This window comes from Podarcis bocagei, assembly GCF_964188305.1.
Source record: "Podarcis bocagei genome assembly, chromosome: 10".
Lineage (NCBI taxonomy): Eukaryota > Metazoa > Chordata > Lepidosauria > Squamata > Lacertidae > Podarcis > Podarcis bocagei.
The window spans coordinates 73,758,329-73,774,931 of record NC_138135.1 but is presented as its reverse complement, the minus strand read 5'-3'; the positions used below and the strand labels follow the sequence as shown (position 1 = coordinate 73,774,931).

General features: G+C 41.9%; 1 protein-coding gene and 1 long non-coding RNA gene across 3 annotated transcripts in view; one reads left to right on the top strand and one right to left on the bottom strand.

The window, feature by feature from the left end:
- Nucleotides 1–16,603, top strand: part of LOC308595986 (guanine nucleotide-binding protein G(t) subunit alpha-3) — a 267,616-nt gene that overhangs the window by 134,832 nt on the left and 116,181 nt on the right. The gene's annotated exons all lie outside the window — the stretch shown is intronic.
- On the bottom strand, nucleotides 4,823–8,987 carry LOC308596007. 2 transcript variants are annotated; one of them, XR_014012257.1, is made up of 4 exons: nucleotides 8,048–8,987; nucleotides 7,690–7,825; nucleotides 6,171–7,224; nucleotides 4,823–5,168 (listed from the first exon to the last, which is right to left on the bottom strand). It is a non-coding gene; the product is annotated as an uncharacterized lncRNA (long non-coding RNA). The 2 variants fall into 2 exon arrangements; XR_014012256.1 differs by having other exon boundaries at nucleotides 7,690–8,987.

Sequence of the window (16,603 nt, the reverse complement as noted above, 5' to 3'; positions counted from 1 at the left end):
TTTGTGCGATGAATGATTTCACCTGAATGCTTCAGGACTTTTCAGATTATTGCTTTCTAGCGATGATAGTATTTTTGTGACTTAACTATTTTACAGAACTAAAGCACCCAACACAATTTTGGAAGCTGGATCTCTACCCCCATTTTGACCATGACTATTCCAAAAAAGTGGTAGGATTGTCACAGTATCAGCACAGCTAACCAGTCTGCTGCTTCAATCCCAATGCTAGAAGTTCCTTTCATCATGTGTTGCCACCCTTATTGCTGGATAGCTGCAGTCTGGAGGGATCTCTTAACTACAACATCTGAATACAATAGCAACTGGCTGATAAATGAATAATTTGATCAGAACTGGGTAAACTGACCTTCAGGCAGCAGCATTGCAGGCGTGGTGATAGGAAGAGGCCAGGAAGTCTGAATGGTGTCTGAGCAGTGCAGCAATGCTTTTTTTATTATGTCACAGCACTGTTTGTTTATATGCTGCCTTTCAGCCAAAAAAAGCCACCTAAGGCAGCATACGAAGAATAAGCATCCAAAATCAAGCATGAACAATGCATTTTAAAAAACAAAAAACTTGACATTTCAAAACAAAAACCAGACACATTAGGATCCTGCCAAAAAGGCAAAGGACAGTCTGCACAAAAATGTTAGAAAAATCAGAGTAAATATTTAAGCAACAGCTCCACCCTATGAGTCTCAGATGGGGATGGGCCAAAGTAGATGTCCCTAGATGGCTCCAGCAGTCTCCCCTATAGACGTCCTAACTGGGTATCATTTGTGCCCCATTTCAGACAAAAATAGCTTGGGCTTGTACTGAATTTGGGCAGCCTTCAAGGGTTTGGAGAGTTCTGGCCCTGCGACTTCCTATGTTCCACTTGTGCTTTACAGTTCTTATCTGAAAGCATGGAAAATCACAATATGGTTAAACCAGATGATTTATTTTTTACAGATGTTAATGTTAGTGGGGATACTAATACAATTATACAAAAAGGGGTAAAGGTGGTATTCATTATAGAACACAATTCAAAACTGCATTCAAAAAACCATGGCAAAGTCTTTGCTTGTTTGATTCCTTTACTTGCAGGTGTAGGGTATGTTTCTTTAAGTTCCCCTTGCTCTGCGACAAGTTCCCCAGGCTTATAACTACTTTGAAACCTTTACAAGCAGGGTTGTCTCTTAACAATATATATATATAAATATTAATTTATATTTTGTCTTGTTACGAGTTAATGTTTTTTAATGCTTTAAATGAAGTTCAAACTACTTTAAAGTGTTCGTTCTATCACTTTAACCTGTCCCTTTCCGGGCTCACAGCTTCAGTAATGGCTTTTGTAATTCTACAAATGAAATCACATGCCGTTTAAACTACCATGAGGCTTTCCAAAAATACCATCCTTATCTTCATCAAATAATTGCACATAATCTTTCCAAATTACTGACAGCGAGCAAGCTCTAGACTAAAGGGGTCATGGGTGGTCTCTTACACTTAAAAATACACTGCACTCTCAGGGTGATTAACCCCTCACATTCTAAACATTAATCTAGCACTGTTTTTGTAAAGAATCAAAATTCAGTGTTGAGACATGTAGGTTCCAAAGTTTTAAATTGAAAAATAAAATGAGTAGGGATACTAAGGCCAGGGCTTCAGAAAAACCCTATGAGAACCAAAACATTGCTCACCCTGAAATTCTATCAAAAAAATTGCAGTGCCATTTTCCAATCCACAAAGTATACAAAAATGCATATACTCCATTAAGCTGCCCATGCAAATCCACATAAAAATGGCTTACAAAGATGGATTATTTTAGGATACATAGCTTTGCAAAAATTTCCTCTCATCCTCACTCTGTTTGGGATTCCAGGTGTCTGGTTTACAAGGGTTATTATGCAGCTGTAACCCTGTGACAAGATAAAGCAGATAGTGTGTCAAGCAGGGAAAGAGTTAAAATATTTCATCCAGTGAAGCCTATAGCCAGCTAAGACTACAGGTCAAGTATAAAAATTGACTGACCTTGTTAAACACTTCCTATAAGTCATGGGAATATGCAGAGTGGATATACAAATGACAATAAAGAAATCAATTTCAAGTAACAAAACACATGTAGTACAAGAGTAATTTGCAGCAGAGTTCAGAAGGTGAATTGTTGGTTTCTTGGTATCAAATTACCTTGGTAAATTTATTATTGATTAGCATAGTATTTTTATATCACATCAGTACTTTTTCTCAGCCATATTTAAGGTGTTTAGAAAGCTTGCACCATGGTAAATTTGTTACTCTTTAGGATACCACAAACTTATTTTATGGTGTCCTATTTCTCAAGTTCCTTTTTTAGGGGAATGAGGGGACCCTATTCTGGGAACTGTACCATAGTCCTATGTACTACATAAGGAAGATTTTGGGCATCGCATGGCAAGTCAGTCTCAAATATGTGCTCTACCAAGCCCACATTCCCAGCATGTTCACACACTGCTCTCAGTAACATCTACACTGGCTTGGCCGTGTTCACAGAATGGAAGATGACAAGCTCCCCAAGGAGGTGCTTTATAGGGAGCAGGCACCCAACTCATTGGCAGACCAACTCTCCATTACAAATATGTCTGCAAATGTGACATGAAGACTACAAGCATCAATCCCACCATATGGTCATCCCTTGCATATGACCGCAGTGCCCGGAATACAATCGGGTCATGCATTCATAGCAGTGACAAGATGAGGAATGATCACAAGGAGGACCACAGTGAGAAGAAATGCCATGGTGTATCTGCAACAGCACAACCAGATGCTTTCATTGCCCCAGCTGCAACAAAACATAACCCTCCAATATTGGTCTCTACTGCCACAGCAGGCTCCAACAGTTTGACCCCCCCCCATACACTCCTCCATCGACTCTAGAGACAGACAGATGCCAATTGCCATGGTGCCTCAACCATCTTGACTGCAGTTAAATCTGCTATCCTGTAATCCAAGGGTGTAGAACCTCAGGGTCAAGGCTTGAACTGGCCTTCCAAACCTCTTTATGGCCCTTGGAACACTCTCAAGACCGCATCCCTTCTTGAATGATGATTTTGACTTCATCTAACTGTCAGTACGCCTTTCAACCGATGTCAGCGACGGCTCAGTAACTGGTTCTGTCCCGACTGGGCTAGGAGCACTTGCAGAGACCTTCCAATCCTGGAAAGCAGGTCTCATCTCAGTTCACTGGACTCGCAACTGCGCATTGTGAGCACCAGACTCTGCAGAGTATAAATAACGCGGAAGCTAGCTGTGAAGCATAACTCCTTTTATTTCTAATAGCTACTACAAACTAAAGAACTACTGGCTTGCATGAGTGTTACAGCTCCCACTCTGCCATCTAGTCACTACATAGATAAGACTTTCTCCACACACAGAGTGAGTCAGTCAGGAGCGGAAGAGTAGAAGAGCAGTTTCCGCCACCTCCTTTCTCAAAACATCAGATCAGGAGATGCAATGGGAGGGGGTGAAAAGATCAACAATCTCCCCCTTTTCATACCAACCATTGCAGAATCTAACAGATTTGCAATTTATGTACATATACAGTGAGTTGTTCTCTGTTAACTTTGGTTAGTGCATCGGCAGGTATTTCTTTCCCTGGCATATAGGACACTTTCACAATTCCTTTCCGGATGCATTCTCTAGCTCGGTGAAGCTTAATCTGTAGCTATTTTGTTCTCTGTTTGCATCCTTGAGAGTGGAGCAAAGCTATACCTGTACAAGCTTTATTGTCCTGATAGACTTGAATAGGACAAGTAAATTTCACTTTTACATCCTCATACAGTTGTAATAACCACTGTCCATGAGGGAATGAGTTAAAGCGTTAAGTTCTGCTTCGCAAGAACTCAGGCTTACTGTTGCCTGCGTCCTACAAGACCAATCAAATAGGCATTGATTATACAAGTAGCACACACCTGAAGTGCTTTTAACATCACTTGCATCACTGCCAAAACTGGCATTGGCATTAAGAAAGTACAGTTTTTTTGTTTCTTTTCCCCCAGAAGACACAGACCAAACTTTATGAAACATTCAATAGTACTTAACATAGAAAAACCACAGTAATTTTTTTTCTATTTTTCTTTTTTTATTGAGCAAGAGAAATCTTAAAATACATACAATGCCAACAAACATTCACTTAATTGTAGATTATGAAGAATATAGATAGAAAAAGGACAGAAGAAAAAGAAAGAAAAAGAAATGAGTGTGGATAGAAAAAACAGTTTTAAAATACATATTAAGAAGTAAATTACAACCATCAAATATAGTAAACACTGTGCGAATCTGCAAAGAAAAGAAACTTCCGACTAAACCCGTTGTGCTGATTTACAATTAAACTATTATTTACACAGTTATGTAAAGTTGTTTTTCTTTAGCGTAGTTTAACTTTTTCTAACAGATACTTTGTATTGCATGGCTCATTCAGTATCTTGCCAGGAAGCTTTTATTGTTGCAGTACCCTTTGAGATACTCCTTAATTATTTATTCCTTATTTATTTAATTTAAGGTACAAGTAATTGATAAAAAATATTTTAAATTCAGAAATGCAACATTTGAAAGGTACAAAGTAAGACATGAAACAAGCTAATAATTTGCTGATATTTTTATTGTAAAGAACGCAGGGTGAGGGAGATGTGGGGAAGTCCAGTTGGTTATGTAAAAAAGTTTTGGAAAGTTGGATTTTTTCTTTTCTTTTCTTCTTCTTTTTTCTCTCTTCTTTCGTTTCTCTCTTATATTTCTTATGTTTTGTATATACTTCTGATTTTGTATCTGAAAAATGTAATAAAAATATTTTTTTAAAAAAAAATATTTATTCCTTATTTACTTGTGTTGAGTTTCCTCTCACTATCCGCATTCTCCTTGCTAAGTACTCTATTAGTTTGCCTTGAACTTTTAATTGTTTCCAGAGATAAGTCATCAAAAACCATCACTTTCTTGCCATTACACAACAGTTTATCAAGTCTATCGAAGTCTTTCATTGCCTTGAATACCTGCTCTCTCTGTGTATCTCCCAAAGCACATTACCACATCTCTCGGCCAAGGTGACTCATTTCTCAGCTTCCTGACCCTATGTATGCGGTCGAGCGCGTCTTTCAAAATTCCCAATTCCGGCAACAAATTGGCCACCCACTCAATCACTTTCTCCATATTTTCTGACTCTGGAAAAAAAAATTAGACGTAAATTCGACCTTCTGGCTCTATTTTCTAAGTCCATTAATTTATCATTAACATGCTTATTGTGTACCTTCAGTTTCCTGGTCTGCTCCTGCAAAGCCTTAATTTTTTCTTTGTTGGCCTGTGCCATTTCCCATGCATCATTAACATTCTCTGCCATAAGTTCCACTGTCTTGGCCAATTTAGAGAGTTTGTCTTCTACTACAATATCTGGCACATTAAGCTTCTGTTAGATGCTGTGCTTTCTACCATAGGGCTGCATCCACATCCCGACAACAAGGCAAACAACCTACCAGTACCTCTTTTTCACTGCCATTGGGATTGTTTAACTGGTTATACTTTTCTACTGTTTTGTTTCTTGTCTGAAGCACTAAAAAGCAGTTACGAGGAATACTAGCTCCATTTGTATGTCTTAGAATAGGGTTATTTTTAGACTCCAAATCCCATGTTCAGTAGCCGATGGTGATGGGATCGGGAGTCTAGTAACATCTGGAGGGCTACAGCTTCATCACTGACATAAACCACACTTACTGTGTGCAAGCGAATTGTGCCTGTTTCACTACTCCTGGCTCACGGGACCATACTCAGTAAACTAAGAACAAACCTAGGCTACAGAAAATGTCTCTATTTTCACCCAAGGAATGTTCGAGAGTATGAGTGCCCCTGGCAAAGAAAGGGAAAAAAACAGCAATTTTGAGCTATAGGTGGAGAAGTTGCAGCTAACTGGAATGACGATTTTTGGTGCAACGATTTTGGTGGATTTGCTCTGAGGATGGCCCTTAGTTAATGCCCGCTGCCCTCAGTTCATATCCAAGGGCTGTAGAAATTGCTGCCTCAGGTAGAGTGCAGGCCTGCCAGCCAGCCCTAAATGGTGCCTCCCTCCCTCCCCACGAGACCTTCTCACACCCTCTGCTTTCCTTACCTGCCTGGGCACAGTTGTTTCAAAGCAGGAGCGCCTGCAGGCATTCCTCGTTTCCGACCCTCACCTCCAAGTAGAACGCCATGCCAATGGCTCTTTTCTTAGAGTTAGGACGACGCATATAGTCACGTGCCAGTCTGGAAATGGGCTTGAATTGCTCCTGGGATGATGTGAACAAGGTCCTGAAACATCCCTATGGCTCTTTTCTTATTGTTCGGATGGCACATGTTATCTGGCAATGTTCTTGTATTCTGTGGATGATGTGAACAAGGTCCTGAAACATAAGCGTAAGAGACAAAGGATGCACAAGCCTGAAGCTGGCAGGAAGAACCGCTAAGTGTTCCTGCACCACCACCACCACCACCAGGGTTACTTGCACCCCACCCACCTGATTGTGTTGCCCCCGTCACTACCCTCTGCTCCTCTCCGATTTCACCCAAGTTGTATCCCAAGTCATACCTAGCTCTCTCTGTTAAGGACAGGATGCTAGTGAAGGGCAGTATCATGCAAATCAACCTCCAGAGCCAGCAGAGTTTGCTGAATATGATTTCCAGTGCTCCTGCAGAACTCGGACCTGGCAGGAAACAACCCAGATATAAATTGTGCAAAACAAGAGTAGTTCATTTGCCTTTCTTTTTAGCCAACCCCAGAATCCAGATTTGCTCTTGCAGATTTCATTCCACCCTCCCTGTAGACATTATGTGCTCTGCCCTGTTCTTATGAAACAATGATGAATGCAAATGGATTTAGAGAAGGGTGGTAAATTGTGGAGTTCGCTCCCCACATAGGTGTGTTGCATGCTTCCCTCGCCCCCACGAGACCTTCTTACACCCTCTGCTTTCCTTGCCTGCCTGGGCAGAGTTGTTTCAAAGCAGGAGCGCCTGCAGGCGTTCCCCATTTCCGACCCTCACCTCCAAGTAGAATGCCATCCCTGTGGCTCTTTTCTTCAAGTTGGGATGACGCATATATTCTCGTGCCAGTCTGGCAATGCTCTTGTATTGCCCTTGGGATGATGTGAACAAGGTCCTGAAACATCCCTATGGCTCTTTTCTTAGTGTTTGGACGGCACATGTTATCTGGCAATGTTCTTGTACTCTTCTGTGGAGGATGTGAACAAGGTCCTGAAACATAAGCGTAAGAGACAAAGGATGCACAAGCCTGAAACTGGCAGGAAGAACCGCTAAGCGTTCCGCTGAAGGTGCACCTCTTTACCCCGGCCTGTGACGCCTGAGATACATATTTTCAGGACAGGAGAACAGCATTCAGCAGAGGTCATCATCAGATCAAGATCTCCCAACTCTAAGCAGGATGCAAGTCAGGACCCTGGTCCATCTCACTTAGTGTTGTCCACACTGACTAGCAGTGGCTGTCTAGGGTTTCGGGTGAGGGACTCCCCGACATGGAGATGCTGGGACCCTTCTGCATACAAGGCAGGTGCTCTGCCACTGAGCCTCACAGCGACGGACCACTAAGATGCTGCTAGGCCAGTTATTAAGATGTACCCCCCCTCCCAGCAAGAAGCCCCAACCCCCATCCAGCTCCCATTCAAGAACAATCCAGAAGAGAAAAACAGAATGGTTTTGTACCACTATCGGAGTTTGTGACATGCTGCATCACCTGTAATTGGGGTCTTTATCCCGAAGCCTTCTGAGGATGGGTTTCATCAGCTTGCTGCTGGAATATGGATTGGCAGCTAAGGCCTTCCACATCGCCGCGGCTCTTCTGCAATTTTTCAAAGAGAATTTTTCTTTTTTTCCTTAAAAAAAGTCAGGCCTTTTAAAAAAACTTTATATGGCACATGCATTAAATTCAGCTCTCCCCATTTCCACATCACGAAAACTTTGCACATTGGTATATATACCTTTTGCAAAGCAATCTCCCCTAATTTTATGTCTTTCTATATGGTATTTCCCCTTAACACACTCATCTCTTAGAGGCCCTTACTCATCACACTTTGCTGAGCACTCCAGCAAGCTATCCACCACTGGGCTCAGACGCTTTGTGGTGAGGCTGACGACGGCTGAAAGTGTTTCTTCCTTGGTGCTCGAGTCTGAGATCCTGTGGAGATGGTGGTAAACCTCCTTGACAATCATGGGCAGCTGGAAGAAGATAAAAGAAGACCAGGATGAGGAAGTGTGGTGGACCTGAAAGAAAGCAAGGGATTTTGGAGAAATGATATATGACGAGATAAAAAGGATATTCAAAGTGATTATACACCCTCCCCAAAGAAGAACAAACAAAACAAAATGGAAGCTTTTGGGGTTATAGGGTCAAAAGTTCCAAAAAAGATGGTTATTTGTGTATGTGACTACAGCAGCTAGGGTTCTCTATGCACAGAAATGGAAAAATGAAGACGTTCTCAGCAGAAAAGAATGGATAAGCAAAGAATAGATCTGCAAAGCTGGCAGCTAAAATAACAGAACTTAAGCATGACTGTTTTATGTTTAATGGAAGCCTTTTTAGGACTTTGAAGAAATATGACAATATCACAAATTCGCTAGCAGGATTTGAACTATGAGCAATGGAAATAATTAGAGACTGTTGTATTTTTGCTATGATACAAAAGAGTGAAGTTAGGGTGCAGCAATGCAATAGAATAAAAAAACACCATGGAAAACGGGATGGAAAGTAGGTGTCAGGGTGCCTTCAGAACACTCTGAGTCCCCTGGCATACGATACTCCAGTGAGGCTGAACTGAACGGGCAGCAGCAGGAAGAGGTAGCAAACCCTGCTACCAAAGAGGAAAGAAGCCAGGAACAAGCAGTTTTTTTGGGGGTTTTACAGCCCACGGAGGGGGAGGGAACACAAAGAAAAGAGACGCAGGAAAGTGAACAGGCAAGTTCACAGACCGTGCAAGGGTTAAGTTCTGAATCAGAGGAGGGGCGAAGGCATATCGGGAGACTACGCGAACGTGGGTGGTAGGTCGAAAAAATTCCCCGCTTTAGCTCTTGGAAAAGATGCCGTAAATCAGTGGGACCAACTGACGAGAACAACACAGATTGAAATGCCCAGTTGTGGAAATAGCAAGAAATAAAAGCTATTAAAACGACAGACCTTGCTGCTACTGTTTGTGTGTGAAGAGAGCAACTATGCGACCCTGATGGGGGGGGGGGATTTATTACGTATTGGGATTTTATGTGAAATTTTGGAAAATTTTATAAAATATATATTGTTTAAAAATACCGGGATGAGAAAGAAATGACTGTTTGTTTGAAAATGTGTATTTAGATTTTCAATATAGCTTACAAAAGGGAACCACAAAAGAATATAAAACAGATCAAAGAGCTCATCTCTCCTGTTAAAAAGCTGCACCCTAGGAATAGCAATGGTCCATTGACCTCAGTGTTGTCCACATTGTGTTTCCTTTGCATTGACATGAACAGGGTGGAATAATGTACCGTACATTTCCTCCTGATGCTGGTGTTCCTGTCTGTTTGGGCTCGTGTGAGTACTGAGCATTATTTTTAAGTACTTTCCCATCAACTTTTTCTGAGCACAAGGATTTTCTAAAAAGACACTGGGTCTCTGCATATGGATTTTATAAGTGTCAGAATTCTGTGCTCACATGTGATGTGAACTGGAGTCCTTTATATACATCTACATCAGACTATAGATACCATTCAGAAGTCACCAATTAATTGAGCTAATCTATTAATTATTAATCTATTAATCATTGTTTTGGAACAAGGGTCAAATCATGGTTTCATGATTTATTTCTAGTTATTGCTAATGAAGCCAGGGAAAAGGATGTAATACATTCTGATTCTTCCCTCCACACAGCAAAGTATGAATAAGCCATTGCATGACTCAGTGTGCTCTTTCTGTTGCTATGTTAATGTAGAATTTGCATTAAGCTGCCATTGTAGATAAACAAGAAACTAATCACTCAGTGATCATTGTATAATATTGATTCACTAATGATTCGAGATTATTAGCAAGGAAGCTATTGTGATTGGGATATTCTGGTAGATGTCACTAAATTTGAGTCCATTGTACCGCTTCAATATATTTTCCCCAATCTTGTACAACTAGAATCTGAGGAGAAAGAAATAGGTTCCCCATGTCCCCATGTGCTGCTTCTGTAGAGACCTAAAGTCTATCCACTGTACATAGCCCTGTTTGCAGTAACCTGTTCATGAACGACATTCAGGCTATAATACCCAGCATAAAATAAATACGTTTGTTTTTGAGGTGAAAAACATGCTCATCAGAGTGTATTCAAAGAAAGAATAAAATATTCACAGATTCTGTTGAATTTTTTTTTTATCAGGCATTGTTATAAACACAGCTTGTGGCAGAATGGAGGTAGCTGAGAACAATTCACGGGAACCATTAAATCTTATTAGCAGAATTGTTTGCAGACACCAGGACTGGTGTCTGTCTACAGCAGCTGTCCAGGATTTTGTTTGCTCAGATTTCATTCTTAAACAGATTTGATAACAGTGCATTTGTCAATGTGAATGTGTGTGTGTGTGAAGTAAAATTATTAATACACTAAATATACATATATACATGGATGTAGCCAGGATTTGGGGGGGGGTCATAATCCTCTGTCTAGCAGATTTGGAATGAAATGTCTCAACAACAGTTTTAAATTACTTTCATTTGACCCCAAATGCTTAGAAGAATCTGTCAAAATCTTTATATAATTTCTACTTTTAGTTAAATATTTTTATTTATTTACTTGATTTGGGACAGCTGTTCTCCCCTGGCTATGCCCACGAGTTTCCAAGAAGCTGAACAATATATCATATGTGGTGGAATTGTAAAAAGATCAAAAGCTTTTGGGAAATTATATATAATGAACTTTATAAAAGGTTTAGATTAATTTTTACTAAAAAAAGGAAGCCTTCCTCTTAGGCATTATGGCAGCAGACATTCCAAAGAAAGGAAGGAGTATACAGTGGTACCTTGGGTTAAGAACCTAATTCGTTCTGGAGGTCTGTTTTTAACCTGAAGCACCACTTTAGCTAATGGGGCCTCCTGCTGCCGCTGCCGCGCGATTTCTGTTCTCATCCTGAAGCAATTAACCTGAAGCACTATTTCTGGATTAGCGGAGTCTGTAACCTGAAGCGTCTTTAACCTGAAGCGCATGTAACCTGAGGTACCACTGTATTTGTTCATATTATGAATTTGCTCTATTCATAATATGGAAACTCTGGCCATCACCAAGATTGCTGCTGAGGCATGTGCTGTTGTGGAGAAGGTGGCTAAAAATCGGTCCTCCTGTCAGGGAAATATCTTCTCACTCACCCAGTCAAAGATAGTACACCTTCTCCTTCTTTAGCAGGGTTTGTCTTTTCATCCAGTGAAATAAACAGCTCATGTATATATATATATGTGAAACAAAGCTTTAATAGTAGAAAACTGAAACATACTAACTGAAATGAAACATCCTGAGGCGAGGAACAGCCTTTTCCAACTGGCAACCTGAAGGGAGGGGCCGATTCTGGAGTAGAGCATAAAGCTCTGCTCACTAGAGGCCAAGTCGTCTATTAATCATATTAGGCTCCAGGGCTTTTCACTGTACCTAATTTGAATTCATCACATCTAATTTAGCACATAAACTCTCAAAACTTTCTTTCAACAAAGGCTTTGTTAAAATATCATTTTTGTTGTTGGACAGTACAGTGGTACCTCAGGTTAAGTACTTAATTTGTTCCGGAGGTCCGTTCTTAACCTGAAACTCTTCTTAACCTGAAGCACCACTTTAGCTTAAAGGGGCCTCCTGCTTCCGCTGCACCGCCGGAGCACAATTTCTGTTCTCACCCTGAAGCAGAGTTCTTAACTTGAAGCATTATTTCTGGGTTAGCGGAGTCTGTAACCTGAAGCGTATGTAACCTGAGGTACCACTGTGCTGTATTTCAATAAACCCCTGCCGGCTCAAATCTCTTACCACATGGCATTTTATGGCTACTGTATGTGTATGTGTATTTGTCTTCTCTGTTTGCACCGATTTAAGACAATGATTTTCTTCCATAAGCTTTATGGGCTTAGAATCTGGTATTCCCAGATCCTCCAAAATCTTGTCAAGTCTTTGTGGTGCTTTGCATGTTTCTGCAACAAAAACATACTCTGCTTCTCCTGAAGAGTGAGCTACTGAATTTTGTTTATGACTAGCCCAACTTACAGCTCCATTCCCATATAAAAACACAAACCATTTGGTGGACTTACAATCTGTTCTGTACCCAGACATTCATCTGAGTATCCCACTAATTTGTGATCTTGTAAGTTCACATTCTTGGTATTACCCTGTGCCCTCCATTTTTTATTGTATGGTAACTTTACACATTTAAAGCACACATATTTACAAGATGCCCCCAAGAGCCCACGAGGATTGCCTTTTGAATACTCAAGCACAGGGTTTCATTGTAACATGTCAAGACATATCTTTTAATTTCAAGTCAATTGTTTCAAATATGGAGTTGTGTCTTTAAAGTACTTTTTATTGAGATTTGTAAAACAAAAGCAAAAAAAAATATATCTGGTTTTCACCATTGCAATTCTGGTGCCAATGTTTTGCAGTTATTCTGCAGTGTCTTGTGGCGCAATCTCCATGTTTGGCAATCATTTTGCCAAATATATATATCGTTTCTACAACTTGATGTCATGGTGATATGGTTGGTATTAGGATCCAAGATCCATTGCTTTTTGAATTGATACATGAATAGATTAACCATGCTAGGGGTGAATGGAGAGCCCACTGAGACACCTCTAATTTGATAATAAAAATCATGTTCAAATCTGAAATAATTATTTTCAAAAATTAGGTCCCTAATTTTCATTAGAAAGAAAGTAAGGGGTCAAGAGTATCTATCAGAACGATCCTGTCAGGCTTCAGGGAATCTGATCTACCTCCCTCATGGCAGGCTGCCATAATGGAACAAACAAGAAGCTCTTCCCAAACTATTTTATTCAACATTCACAGAGAGACTTAGGATGCAATCTCTCGGATAATGGTGGTTGCTCTGAGTAAAGTCCCACCCCCTCTGTCTCTCCTATTATACATCATCCCTGCGTCAGCTGATCTGGGCTTTCTGCCTCTGAGCTTTCTGTTCTACTCTCAGTGCCTGCCGAGTCCTGGGAGAGGGGGGATCTGGAAGGCTTTCTAAAGACATGGAGTCTGTCAGCTGTTTCTCCCCTGGTTGTTATCCTTCCTCCTGCTCATTTCCCAATATTTCCCAGCTTCTCTCCTCTGCAGCCTCTGAACTATGACCTTCTGCAAACCACTGTTGTAAATCTATACTGTCTCCCTCTTCTCTGGGAAGTGTGGGGGGCAGTGGTCCCCGCCATTCCTCCTCAGACCAGTCCCTGACAGATCCTGGCCACATCTAAGAGAATGGACGTATACAAGGAGTGTACATACATGGTGACCAAAATGTCTGATTCAGTTTGTATGAAATGAGTAGCATCCTTGATAATAGGTGTCTGTTTTTGTAACGTGTGGCTGGCTCAGGCAGGCAGCATGCGGCGGGGTAAGGCAAGGTGGGTGAGAAGCCATTGGCTCCACGGCCCACAAAGGCGGTGGATCTTTGGGTTTGCAGTGTGCAAAGTTGAGCCAGAGCCCAGCAAGGGTTGAGAGCAGCAGAGAGGGCCAGGTGGGAGGATGTCAAGCGCCGGAGGGCTCCTGACAAGCGGTCTCTGCCTGGAGGAGAGAAAGGCAGGCTGAAAGGGCAGCGGCTGCTACTCAGTTGGCAAACTGCCTGCTTCCTTGCCAGCCCTGTGGAGCGTCAGCATTCTAAACTAACTGCAGCTTCAGATCAAGCTCAAGGGAAGCCCCACGTAGAGTGCACTGCAACAATCCAGACTTGAAGCACCCAACACTTTAACTGCTGTGGCAGGGCTTGGCTGGTCTTGGAATGGCCGTGGTTGTTGAACCAGGTGCAGCTGGTAAAAAGCACGGAGGCTATCTGGGCCTCCAGTGATAGATTTGGACACAGAAACCCCCACAAACTGTGAACCTGCACCTTTAAGGATAACATAGTTGCTGATGAGATACATAGTTGTAAGAGAAATTGTAGCTGATTTTCTGAGGAACCCTTTACTCTGTTGAGAACCACATTCCCTTAAGGGTGGTGCACATGCAGGACTGAGACCCCAAATGGGTCTGCTGAAGTCAAATGTGGCCAGGGCATGCTGTCTCTGCCAGCCCCCTTCCTCCTGTTTGCCCCTCCTTGTCACCTACATGGAATTAGGCCAAGGGCAAAATGCAGCCCTTGGGGCACAGACTTACACCCCCCCCTTTCTCTAGGGCTTGATGCCGCCTGTGTAACAAAAAGAGTAGCACTTTTGTCTCCAAGAAAATTAGCTTGATGTTTATATTCATTTTCTAGTGTCTCTCATGGATGAAACCTGTTAAATTGTTAATCCTGGTCTGAGTCCCACAGAATTAATGCAAAGTATTCACAGCATGACTGTGACATATGCTTTTCCTAAAACTTTGACTAGTAATACATTTATATATGTGTGCTCAGGCAACAGTAAGATAAATCAATAATGAATCCTAAGTATTGGGGGCATTTCATATAGCCAGTTCATCTCTAAAGTCATGTATCTTCCTATTGATCCAACAGCTTTTTGGTGTTGAGTGGCCTTCCACGGCTTGGAAGGGAAGAGAGTTAGGAGGGGTGTGGCCTCCATGCCTTTTGGGGTGTGGGTGTTAGGGGAGGAATAATAACTCTGGTGGGATGCACATCATGCTCCTGGGGTAGTTTGTCCACTTTTAGTCCCCACTCTGCACTTAGCTCTCACTTGTGTCTCCTAGAAACTGTTAGCAATCAACAGTGAGCACACCCTGTGAAACAGCTTCAACCAGTTACCTAAACCAGGTGAGGGCAGCCGTTCAGTCTTAGTGAATTAGGGACTTCTCCTGCATGCGAAGTTGATTGAGTGGACAGGACCAATAGTGGGTCCAGCGGTCAAGAAGGTCGTTTCTGCACATGCAGTAGAAGGAAGTGAGGGGCAGATGGGGCTCGTCAACCTGGGAAGGTGGCCCATCTAGGAGAAAGAAAACTGATTTTAAACCTCCACTGCATTGCAGAATATCTTCAGAAGAAGACAGGGCTAAGGAGTAAACCCAACACAAATCTGGAATGGAGTCCCTAAGATGGCTGGATGGCACCTTGTACTACTATTTCTGGCAACTCCTGCAGTGAAGCTGGTGCCAAACATTGCTCTTTCTTTGGACCACATCAACAAGGCTGTGGCGTTCGTACAGAACCCCCGGTTGCCTCACAGACTATTGACCCGTACACCACTAATCCGCCGCCACCAACCAGGACTTCCCCGGTATATCACTTAGCTTCAGTCAGGTTCTTAAGTTAACAAAGGAGAGTGTAGTTTATTACACAAATAAACTTTAACCGCATTCAAAACGTTGTTACTCTTTACCTTCTTAGTCTTATTTTTATCCTGTCTCTAACTCTTCTCCCTCCCCTCACACAAGAACCAACTGCATTAACTGTCTATTTCCAACTGCCTGCCAACTGCTTTCCCAATCAACCAATCCAAACCTCGGGCTAAGCCCTTTTATAAACAGGGGGGCTCCGCCTCTGGCTTTTCTATTGGTCTACCTATTGACTCTTTCTCTCCCCCGTACAGACATTTTAAAAAAGAACGGGCAAACACCACAAAGGCAAAGAAGGGGATCTTGCTGTCTGGGCAGTCCAGGACCTTCATACTCACTGCCCAGGCTTGCACTCCAGGGAGGTCACTTTGGTACTGTTAATGGAGCATTTTGACTTCACCCCCCAGAGGCACAGTCCATTGTCTCTTGAGACCAATGGATGCCAACAATATTCATGTATTTTAGATTGTGTAAGCCTGAGGACAAGGACTTGATTTTTAGGAGCTATTTCAGCAGAAGATTACAGTAAATTGTATATCCATAATCCATAGCTATATAGTTGTGTGTACTCTACCATTTAAATTTTTTTTTAAAATGCTACACAAAATTCATCTGAATTCTGTACCAAGGAAAATGAAACCTGTGTAAACAAAGTCAATTTGCATACTTTATTACTACAATCTGAACAGACGCTGCAATTACCACAGGGAAAATGTTCAACAACAATCCAGTTATCTAATGTTCTGTTAGACCCCTGTGATGCCTTCAGTCTTGAATGTACTAATAAGTCCACTAAAATTGGGTGCACGTTTGCATGCAAATGAGGGACAATTACTGCGTTTGTGGAATCCTTTATAAGGTGCCAAAGCGGTCTGTAGTAGAAATGGTAAATGGGCAAGTTTGCCAGGTCTTTAGTTTGATACGAGGTATGACAGGCCATGAAATAGCATTCAATATCTGCATTGAACCAGAGCCAGTAGATGTAGTGGATGGTTTTGAAAAAGCCAAAATGTCCAGAAGATCACCTGCCAGGGCACAGTTGTAGCACCTCTGCTCCTGAGCCACCATTTTGTATCTTGCTCTGGCTGATGAACTTCCTGGGTCTAATAAAGAAGAAGTGGCCTTCACTCCCCAAAGACTGAAGTCTGCCCACC